Below are 12,228 nucleotides of genomic sequence, written 5' to 3'. Positions count from 1 at the left end.
AAAGAATATTTGAAATCAGAATAATCGTGTCTTTTCCCTCATTTTTTTTGTGTTATTTGTTGACTGCTGTTCTTTTGTTAAAATCAGTCATTGCTTGAAGAGAGCTGTGTCTCAGTGTCGGGTGACATTGTAACAGTCTACACTAAGAATCCGTCACTCTTCACTCGGGATCTGACTTTAAGATGTTTCTGGATTCAAACATGTCAGGCTGTCAGATTTGATAGCTTTGGTCTCCCCAACTGGGACAGGGTTTTCCTTTTTGACTAAGTTTTCAAACAGTTGCTCTTGGTGTGTTTCATGTTAAGTTTCTCTTCAGTACTCTTTGTCTGAAGCTCTAGTATTTCAGACTTTTTTGAGTTGCTCTACCTGATCACTGGTTATTTGTAGTGCTGAGAGAGAGAAATTTTTTTCATGGTTGTAGGGGTTATCTCTTGAGCTAATCATTAGCGGCATTTCTAATTATTATAAAACCATGGATTGGCAATCGATGCCTTACACTTTCTTGTTATTTTTTATCACATCAGCGAATCACGTATTTTTCTGAGGCTCTGATGACACTGCAGGTGGTTGATGGAGAAAGTAAAGCCAGATGAAGCCCCTGGGCTAGAGTTTGAAGCTCCAGAAGAACCCATGGCCTCAGAAGAGAGTGGTTTGGGCCAAGAGTGAGACAGTGGCAGTCCCAGGGGCTTCTGTGACTATTTCACAAAACTTCATGGGGATCAGAATGTTACCTATCGCAAGACTGCACAGGATATCTAAAAGGTCAGTTTATTTTTGGCATGAGTTACAGCAACCTTGGTTATCCCATACTGTTCAGAAACAATGGTATATGCCTTTGATGAATAATATATGAGAACATAAATGAATTAATATCTAACGCTGTTTATTTTACATAACCTTTCAAAACAAGAGTTCTGTTAGGTGGAGGGTGGTCTTTGTTGATGGCAGAGTTGAGAAAAAGCCACTTTTTATTATTGGAAGTGTCAATAATCTTTCTAATCTTTGTCCTAATTACCTGTTGTGATACCTTTGCTTTATCTTTTTTCTACCTGCCCATCTTGTCCTTTCTTCTGCCTTCCCTTCCCTGTCAGTTTTCTTAACCACTGGAATATTGTAAGGTGAAGGTGGCTCAGTTGTGTCTGACTCTTTGCAACCCCATGGGTTGTAGCCCACCAGGCTTCTCTGTTCATGGACGTCTCCAGGCCAGAATACTGGAGTGGGTAGCCATTTCCCTCTCCAGGAGATCTTCCCAACCCAGGGATTGAATCCAGGTCTCCTACATTGCAGGAATACAGTAAAAGCCCCTAGACAAAACTAGACATGAGCTGGTTGGTAAATCAAAAAAGTTGAAAAGATTGCTACAGTTGGCACAGAAATGGGAAAGTGAAAGTATTGTCGCTTAGTCATGTCTGACTCTTTGGGATCCCATGGACTGCAGCCCGCCAGGCTCCTCTGTCCGTGGATTTCTCCAGGCAAGAATACTAGAGTGAGTTGCCATTTGCTACTCCATGGGGTCTTCCTGATTCAGGGATTGAACCCATGTCTTCTGCATTGCAGGCAGATTCTTTACCATCTGAGCCACCAGGAAAGCCTGCACAGATGTGGGCAATCTGATCAATGGAAGGATAGAGTCCAAAAGTAAACCACACTTACATAGATGGGCAATTAATTTTTGCCAAAGACATAAAAAGAATTCAGTTAAGAGAAGATAATGTAACAAATGGAGCTGGAAAATTTGATATCCATATGTGAAAAACCAAACTTGGATCAAGACTCTTACCTTATTAAAAAAATTTAACTAAAAGTGGATCATAAATGTAAAATCTAAAAAAGGTAAGTTGTATTTTATTAAAATTAAGAGCTTTTCAAAAGACATTGAGAAAAAAAGCCACAAACTGGAAGAAAAGGGCTTAGATCCAGAAAATAATGAATAACTCCAAAATGTAGTAATAAAACAAATGAGCCACTTTAAAAAAAAAGTGCAAAATATTTGAACTCTGCCAAAAAAATAAAAATGGCAAACACATGATAAGATACGCAACATCATTAGTCACTAGGGATATGCAAGTTCAAACCGTCATGAAATACCACTACACACCCATTGGAATGACTTTAAAAAAAAGAATACCAATTGCTGGCAAAAAATGTGACATAAAAAACACTCACATGCTGCTGATGGAAAATAGCCAGTAGTTTCTTAAAAAGTTAAACATATACTTATTCTGTGTCCTGGCTTTTCCACTTCTATGTGTTTACCCAAGAGAAGTGAAAGCATGTCCACAGAAAGACTTGTTTAGAAGTTTCTGGCAGCTTTATTTGTAATAGCGCCTAACAGGAACAACACAAATGTCTATATCAACAGGAGAGTGGATGAACAAAATGGGGGCTACCTATGCTATAGAATAGCGTAGTGTTAGTTGCTCAGTCGTGCCTGACTCTTTGCGACCCCATGGACTGCAGCCCACCAGGCCCCTATATCCATGGGATTCTCCAGGCAAGGATACTGGAGTGGGTTACCATTTCCTTCTCCAGAGGATCTATCCAACACAGGGATCGAACCCGGGTCTACCTGCACTGCAGGCAGATTCTTTACCAACTGAGCCATCAGTAAACAGTATACTATAGAATAATACTCCACAATAAAAGGGAACAAACTATTGATGCGTGCAACATGGGTGAGTCTCAAAATAATTACTCTAAAGAGAAGTCAGGAGGAGGAAACTATATACTATATGACTCCATTTATGTAGAATTTTAGAAAATGCAAATGAGCCTGTATTGGCAGATCAATTTTGCCTGGGGATGGAAAGAGGAAATGGGGGAGGGTTTCTCTGGTGGCTCAGATGGTAAAAATAACACCTATAATGCGGGAGACCTGGGTTCGATCCCTGGGTTGGGAAGATTCCCTGGAGGAGGGCATGGCAACCCACTCTAATATTTTTGCCTGGAGAATCCCCATGGACAGAGGAGCCTGGCAGGCTACAGTCCATGGGGTTGCAAAGAGTTGGACACGACTGAGCAACTAAGCATAGCACAATGAGGGGGAGGGTAGGTAAAATGATTACAAAGAGGCATGAGGACCTTTGGGGGTGATGAGTGAGTGAGTGAAGTCGCTCAGTCGTGTCCGACTGCGACCCCATGAACTGTAGCCTGCCAGACTCCTCTGTCCATGGAATTTTCCAGGCAAGAATACTGGAGTGGGTTGCCGTTTCCTTCTCCATTGACAGTGATATATGTGTTCATAATCTTGATTTTGATGATGACTTCTTATATATATGTCAAAATTTACTGTATACTTTATATATGTGTAGTTTAGTATGTGAATTATACTTCCATAAAGCAGAAAAGTCCCACTCCCAATGACTTATATACCATCAATTTTTTTTTTTAGATTTACATAAGACATACACATTCATTGGGCAGATGTGGTTCTTCTGCTTGTTTTAACGTGTGATTCTGGCACTTGGAGGACCAGGCTGCCTTTCTTGCAAAATCTCCTTTTGTGATGCATTCTCTAAGAAACCTCCCACTTGGATTTCTTCAAAATGGAATGAGAACTTAAAGGCATAGGAGAAACAATATAAATTTATCAACTGTCTCGACTTTGGGGGTTTCTGGCCCCTAATCTTTGACTGTATTATCTTTTGTGTGTATTATACTCAACAACATTTTTGTGTGTATATGATTTGTCCTGTCACTCCAGAGCATCTTAGTGAGTTACTGAAATGGTGTTTTCTTTATATAATTATATGTCATTGGCTTATGTACTATTTTTATTAAATTACATTTTTGCTGTGCCAAGTACAACTGGCACAAACAAGTTTGGAGACAAACACGACTAATTCTAGGTAAGGACACAGCTTTGCAGGGGTAAACTGCATGGAGACCCTGCCTAAGAGCAGCTACCAGCTACTAACATCCCCAGTACTGAGGTCATTCATCACAGTGTAGATTTACAAAATGAACTGGAGTCAGTGCACTTGCTAGATTGGCCAAGGAAGGGTTGGTTGAGGATGATTCTCCTGCTCAAGCACTCATACTGTCTTTCATCAGCTGTAAATAGTAAGAGTGTCTGCCTGGGGGTAAGGGTATTATTATTAAGGTTTAAATGAAGTAGTGTAAATAAAGCGCTTAATGCAATAAAATGCTTTAGCACATACCCTGGCAGGTAATAAGTGCTAAAAATGCACCTTATTTTGATGATGTATGTTATTTCAGAAAGCTTTTTTATAATAGTAGGGCAGGAAGGACCTTAGAAATGGAGTCAACCCATTTATGTTACAGATGAGGAAAGTGGCCCAACAGCACACACGATGGCAAGCATTTTGCCGAAAGTGGATAATGCTAAGGGCGCGTCACAGGAGGCTTCTTCCTAAGGGGCTCCTGAAGATGTGGAGCGTTCTCTAATACCAGGGGAGGAATTGCACACCTTGTGTCAGACTCATAAAAGAGCTTCTTTTGAGAGCAGGCTTACTTGTTCAGAAGACTGTGAACATCTTTTAAGAAACGTTTGCCGAATTCTGCCCTTGAAGCGTCAGTATTCCTCCCCACAGCCTAAAGCAGTGGGTGTGTGAAGTGAGCTAAAAGCAGCATCAGTGAGGCAGTAAGGAAAGATGGGGGTGAGAAGGTGGTGGGACTAATAAACAGATGACATCTGATTTAGTAAGGTAGGTTAGACATTTCATGAAAGCCATGTTTGATTATGCCTATTTGGGTTTTTAGCTTCACACCAAGACCTGTGCTTTCTTGGGCTGGGAAATGATCCACTTTTTCCCCCCTTCATGGTGAAAACAGGGGCCTGTCATTGTGCTACAGGGATTGTATTTTTCATCTCAAGTATGCCCGTGAAGGCTGGCGTCCATACTCCTGACTTAGTGCAATGAACATCACTTGCAAATGATAACGCTTGGAGTGTGACAGTAACAGATCATGGTCACCCTGTGCTGGCCGGGGTGATGTCCTTTGGTGTTGGTATCTGTCTCTGCTGGCCCGGTCCAGCTTGAGGCATCAAGGTTGCGATGCATCTGCTGAAACACTGCAGGATCAATAACCCCTAACAGGCATCTGAACTCACTCAGCCAACCAGGGACTCGGACACAGGAAACCTGGGTTTAAACTGTGCCTTCTTCATACTCAGGCGTATCAGTTAACCTTTTGGGTCACGCTTTCTGTTACCGCAGGAAAACACGAGTACCAACTTTCTAATATTCTTAGAGTAAGGTTTAATGAATTAATAGCTTCATGAATTTATAAACTCTTCACTGAGAAACAGACGTAAGAGATAAAATGAACAAGTTAGTAATGACTCTGTTTCTACTTAAAAAATAACATCTATCCCAGATGCTCTTGATTTCTGGTGTTAAACAGCTATGACTATCTCACTAAAATTCGTCTTTCACACGTCATGCTTGACATGCTAAATGCTAGTCAATTCAGTGTTTATTGAGCACATATTATGTGCAGGGGTAGGAGCCAAAAGGAGTCATGATTGTTTGTTCAGAAGACTGGTCACATTTGATAGCTGTGTGCAGCTTTTAAAAACTGCTGAATTCTACTTCTGAAGTGGTGGCATTCCATGAGAGGGGACAAGACTCCTCAAGGTATGTACACCTAAAATATTCTTGCTGAGAATTACTGTGTCATCTATGATCTTCCCTGACACTGAAATGAAATTTTAAATATAGATCCTTCTTAAAATAACAAATTGAAATTCTAACAAAGCATTTGGCATATAAGATTTGCGTTTTTTGATTAAGAAGAATTTTACTAGATTGAAAAAATTCTGAAGGAGAAGTTTCACTCCTGGCATGTCTCTCATTTACATTTTTGTCAGGTTTATTAATGCATATGTACCAAATTGTGTGCAAGGCAGCAAGAGTTATTTTTGAAGAATTGTGTTGAAATCACAATCATTTTCCAGGTGTCTTTAATCTGTCATCTAGGTAGATGGGATGTAGGTTCTGGCTCTTACTCTTTTGAAATTGGGATTTTAACATTAAGTATTTATATGATATTTAGTGTAAGAGGTACTAATGTTTTATTATAGCTTTTGGGGGTAAAAAAATTCAAAAGGAGGTAACATGCAAATTCTGTTTCTGTTGCTAAAAACCTTATGATTTCTCTTAAAGCTGATGTGCATATTTGGGTTTGTATTAGTTGAAAGTTTTAAGAAGATATCTGTAGCAAATCATTGAAGCTGTGGAAGAAAGTGTATTCGAAATTGCTATGTTCTGAAATTCAAAAGAAACTATTTTATCAAAGAAGAATGATGTTTAAAATAGTTCAGAAGTCTTTTTCTTTTAAAACTGTCTCTATTTTGAGATTGGAGTGGGTACTTAGGCACTTTCAGTTTTCTTGGTTTGTGCTGTGCTCTGCTAGGTCACTTCAGTTGTGTCTGACTCTTTGCGACCCTGTGGACTGTAGCCTGCCAGGTTCCTCTGTCCATGGGATTCTCCACGCAAGAATACTGGAGTGGGTTGCCATTCCCTTCTCCAAGGTATTTTTCTGATCCGGGGATTGAACCTGCATTTCTTAGGTCTCCTGCACTGGCAGGTGGATCTTTTACCTCTAGCATTACCTGGATAAGCCCTTTCTTGGTTTAAATATAATTTAAGTTAACAAGATACTAATTATGAGTGTAAGGATTTCAAAATTTGTAATTCAACCCCAAAGGAAGAAAATCAGAAAGGCCTTGAAGTAAACGGTCTGCTTGTGGAGCTGTGCTCATTTTGAAAGTATACATTTCTGGACCAGATTTCTAATGTGGGCCAAGGAAGTAAGCTTTCAAGGTACTGAGAGAAGTTTCTCCCAGCAGCTCACCTAATGGTTAAACTTGAATTTGTAGTAGCTGATAGTTGCTTTAGGTGCCCTCTTTGAACTGAATTGTAGGAATTAAACAATAAGGCATCTAAGAAATCTTACCAGGTCAACAGTTGAATGATTGGCTGGAAACATGTTTTCAAAACTACTTTGCACAGAACCTTGCAAAAAGAAGGGGGCTGGAATGGATGGAAAACATGATGATTGAATCTTTATGGGTAAAACTATGAGCTCATGTAAATATTTAATACCTTAAGTTATTGCCCACCTGGACTGTAGTCAAAAATAAAATTATAGTAAAATACCAGAAACTTTAGAAGGGCCTTAAATACAATTCTCACAGTAGTAGCTTAAGAAAGATTGTGATGTGATGTGAAAGTCGCTCAGTCGTGCCCAACCCTTTGTGACCCCATGGACTATACAGTCCATGGAATTCTCCAGGCCAGAATACTGGAGCGGGTAACCTTTCCCTTCTTCAGGGCATATTTCCAACCCAGGGATCGAACCCAGATCTCCCACATTGCAGGCAGATTCTTTACCAGCTGAGCCACCAGGGAAGCCCAAGAATACTGGAATGGGTAGCCTATCCCTTCTCCAGCGGATCTTCCCGACCCAGGAATCAAACTGGGGTCTCCTGCATTGTAGGTGGATTCTTTACCAACTGAGCTATCAGGGAAACCCTAAGAAAGTTTAGTTTGTGAATAATAAATTCTCCCTTCAATCTGTATATCTTGCATCCAACATGATACTTCTTTGCCCATTTCCTATTATTTGTGTTTACCGGGTCTCTTCCTGGAGAAGGAAGCACACCTGTGCAGTTCATTGGATTATGCTTGGATGACGGCTGTGGACCGAGGCTGGGCACCAGGATATCTCTGCAGGAAGGGTCCCCTGGGGTGTTCAGGTTCTGCTGCCCAGCTGCAAAAGTGTGTGACCATATCACCTGGTTTTGGGTTTTTTACTTAATAGACTATTTACTAACTAACCTATTGTTTGTATGTATTGAGGAAGTAAGATTGGGTCATTAGGTGCTAAAAACGTTTGAAACCATATTTTATTGATCATTGTCAGAAATGCGCTATTAGCACATGTGGAGGAGTTTGTGAATACAGGGAAGGGACTGAACACTTTGAGAGTTTTCCTGGCAGAATTTTCAGAAAGCCTGGCCAAGAGGACTGGCTTAGGGCATCTGCAAAGAAGCTATTTTGAGAACAAAATTCCAAACATATCATTTGTCAATCCACAACTCAAGAATCAAACCAAAACAGAACAATAAATAAGTCATCATGACTTCTCATTCTCAGCTTAGTGACGGTGGTGATAGAACACAGGGAAAGATGGAAAACCCTTGGAGGTAGACTCTCTGGGGAGTGAATCGTGGCTGAGTTCATTGAGCGTGTTTCTCAGCTGTGGAATACAGACACAGCTTTACCACCTTTCTGTTGTTGGTCTAGTGTAGATCATTCCTTTTGCAGTCCCTGGTGCCTCACCTACTGCCTGCTTAAGGGTGAGTCCTTAACTCTGTTCTATAAACTCTGCAGTTGCTGGCTTGCCCATGTCTCACTTAAGTGGAATACTGCCTGGATCCCAACTGTAGTTAAGTTTCAAGTTTGTTCAGAGCAAAATGAACTTCCTTGTAACTTTTTTCAGCATAACCCTCAAAAACAATTACTAACCTTGGCAGAAGATGAGGCCTCCTTAATGTCTGTACAAAGGTGGTTTTCAGGCCCGCCCTGGGTGCCATGTCCGTCTTGCTGGCCGCGAAGCCTGCTACGCCTGCAGTGCTCAGTAGGTGGAGCTCGTGCTCTCTCTGTGCCGCAGCCATCGCGGAGGGTGTGGGTTTGGGCCGCAGGAATGAAGATACATCGTCTACTCAAAGTGGCTTCCTTGGGTCGGCAGCAGCCTAAACCCATTATCGGCGCGGTGACAGCTGATGCTGACTGTCCTTGCTCGCAGGCAGGTTCAGAGTAAAGGCCTTTGGAATCTGTGAGGTTGGGCACAGCAAGAAGCAAAACCGCTGACTGAAATAAGCAGGTTAGGAGTCTGTTATCTGGTTCCCTGCAGATTGGTCCGGGAGCAGCTTGGAGGCTGAGACCAGAGTCCAGGAAGGCCCTTCTCTTCTGTAACTATGGTCTGGAAAAATCTCATCAATGTGGCCAGCTCTCTAAAGCCCCCATTTTGGAGCCAATTTAGTGAAAATCAAGAATATTTTGAACTAGGGACAGAATTATAATTTTTATACTTGTGAGCTGGCTTCTCCTGGTCAGTCTTGATTTCCAGCATTCGATCTTATTACTGATGTGAGAGCAGTAGCCCTCAGTGCCTCCTTCTGTTTGGGGTATAGAATATATAGTCACCATAATTACCACTTTCTGACAGCTGCTGCTGCTGCTGCTGCTAAGTCGCTTCAGTCGTGTCCGACTCTGTGTGACCCCATAGACAGCAGCCCACCAGGCTCCCCCGTCCCTGGGATTCTCCAGGCAAGAACACTGGAGTGGGTTGCCATTTCCTTCTCCAGTGCATGAAAGTGAAAAGTGAGAGTGAAGTCGCTCAGTTGTGTCCAACTTCGCGACCCCATGGACTGCAGCCTACCAGGCGTCTCCGTCCATGGGATTTTCCAGGCAAGAGTACTGGAGTGGGTTGCCATTGCCTTCTCCTTCTGACAGCTGAGTCTCAAGCAATGTTATGGACTGAATGTGTTCTTCGAAGTTCCTATGTTGAAATTGTAATCCCTACTGTGATGAGATCCCCTGGAGGACCGCGTGGCAACCCATTCCAATATTCTTGCCTGGAGAATTCCATGGACAGAGGAGCCTGGCAGGCTCATGAGGTGACAGTCGGACACCAGTGAGTGACTAATGTGATGGTATTAAGATGTGGGGCTGTTGAGAGGTGATTCAGTCATAAGGGTGGAACCCTCATGAATGGGATGAATGCCCTTGGAAAAGAGGTTCCAGAGAGCCTTCTCATCCCTCCAGCAGGTGAAGACACAGAAGATGGCCAGCTCTGAACCAGGAAGCAGGCTCTCACCAGACACTGAATCTGCCTGCACCTTGATTTTGGAGTTTCCAGCCTCCAGAACTATGAGAAATAAATTTACATTGTTTTTAAGCCACTCAGTCTGTGATATTTTGGTATAGCAGTATGAAGACTAAGACAATCAACAACATGCCCCCTATTTCTAATTGAAACTTCAATTCTTATAAAAAAAAAAGTGATGGGAAACCTAAACCATGGTCACTGGGATTTGGTTTTTGCTAGTCTATGGTCGGAGAAGGCAATGGCACCCCACTCCAGTACTCTTGCCTGGAAAATCCCATGGACGGAGGAGCCTGGTAGGCTGCAGTCCATGGGGTTGCTAAGAGTCGGACATGACTCAGCGACTTCACTTTCACTTTTCACTTTCATGCATCGGAGAAGGAAATGGCAACCCACTCCGGTGTTCTTGCCTGGAGAATCCCAGGGACGGGGGAGCCTGATGGGCTGCCGTCTATGGGGTTGCACAGAGTCGGACACGACTGAAGCGACTTAGCAGCAGCAGTAGTATATGGTAGTTCAGCTGGTAAAGAATCTGCCTGCAATGCAGGAGATCCTGGTTCAATTCCTGGGTTAGGAAGATCCACTGGAGAAGGAATAGGCTACCCACTCCAGCATTCTTGGGCTTCCCTGGTGGCTGGTAAAAAATCTGCCTGTCATGCGGGAAACCTGGGTTTGATCCCTGGGTTGGGAAGATCCCTTGGAAAAGGGAATGGCTACTCACTCCAGTATTCTGGCCTGCAGAATTCCATGAACTGTACAGTCCATGGGGTTACAAAGAGTCAGACATGACTGTGTGATTTTCACTTTAGTCTCTTTTAATAAACAATGAAAAGCCTATAAGAAAACAATAGAATGGGAAGGACTAAAGATCTCTTTAAGAAAATTGGAGATATCAAGGGAACATTTCAGGCAAGGATGGGCACGATAAACATCAGAAATGGTAAGGACCTAACAGAGGCAGAAGAGATTAAGAAGAGGTGTTAAGAATACACAGAAGAACTATACAAGAAAGGTCTTAAAGACCTGGATAACCACAATGGTGTGGTTATTCACCTAGAGCCAGACATCCTGGAGTGTGAAATGAAGTGGGCTTTAGGAAGCATTACTATGAACAAAGCTAGTGGAGGTGATGGAATTCCAGCTAAACTATTTCAAATCCTAAAAGATGATGCTGTTAAAGTGCTACACTCAATATGTCTGCAAATTTGGAAAACTCAGCAGTGGCCACAGGACTGGAAAAGGTCAGTTTTCATTCCAATCCCAAAGAAGGGCAGTGCCAAAGAATGTTCAACTTCTGGACAATTGTGCTTATTTCACAGGCTTGTAAGGTGATGCTCAAGGTAGGCTTTGGCACTAGGTGAACCAGGAACTTCCAGATGTGCAAACTGGGTTTAGAAAAGGCAAAGGAACCAGAGATCAAATGGCCAACATTCATTGGATCATAGGGAAAGCAAGGGAATTCTGGAAAAGCATCTACTTCTGCTTCATTGACTACGCTAAAGCCTTTGACTGTGTGGATCACAACAAATTGTGGAAAACTCTTAAAGAAATGGGACTAAGACCACCTTACTTGTCTCCTGAGAAACCTGTATGTGGGTCAAGAAACAACAGTTAGAACCTTACATGGAACAAATGATTGGTTCAAAATTGGGAAAAGAGTATAAGGTTGTATATTTTCATCCTGTTTATTTAACTTCTGTGCAGAATATATCATGTGAAATGCTGGGCTGGATGAATCCCAAGCTGGAATCAAGATTGCCAGGAGAAATATCAACAACTTACATATGCAGGTGATACTACTCTAATGGCACAAATTGAAGGGAAACTAAAGAGCCTCTTTAGTTCCTCTTTAGAAAGAGAAGAGTGAAAAAGCTGACTGAAAACAACATTCAAAAAACTAAGATCATTGCATCAGGTCTCAGCATTTCTTGGCAAATAGAAGGGGGAAAAGTAGAAGCAGTGACAGATTTTCTTTTCTTGGGCTCCAAAATCACTGTAAACAGTGACTGCAGCCATGTAATTAAAAGACGAAGGAAAGCTATGATAAGCCTAGATAGTGTATTAAAAGCAAAGACATCACTTTGTGGACAAAGAGTTATATAGTCAAAGCTATGGTTTTTCCAGTTGTCATATATAGATGTGAGAGTTGCACCATAAAGAAGGCTGAGTGTTGAAGGATTGATGCTTGAGCTGTGGTGCTGGAGAAGACTCTTGAGAGTCTCTTGGACAGCAAGGAGATCAAACTAGTCAATCCAGAGGAAATCAGTCCTAAATATTCACGGGAAGGACTCATGCTGAAGCTGAAGCTCCAATACTTTGGCCACCTGATGCAAAGAACTGACTCATTGGAAAAGACCTTGATGCTTGGAA

Source organism: Bubalus bubalis, chromosome 10 (assembly GCF_019923935.1).
Source record: "Bubalus bubalis isolate 160015118507 breed Murrah chromosome 10, NDDB_SH_1, whole genome shotgun sequence".
Taxonomy (NCBI): Eukaryota; Metazoa; Chordata; class Mammalia; order Artiodactyla; family Bovidae; genus Bubalus; species Bubalus bubalis.
The sequence above is the reverse complement of the archived record's forward strand: the minus strand, read 5'-3'. Positions refer to the sequence as shown.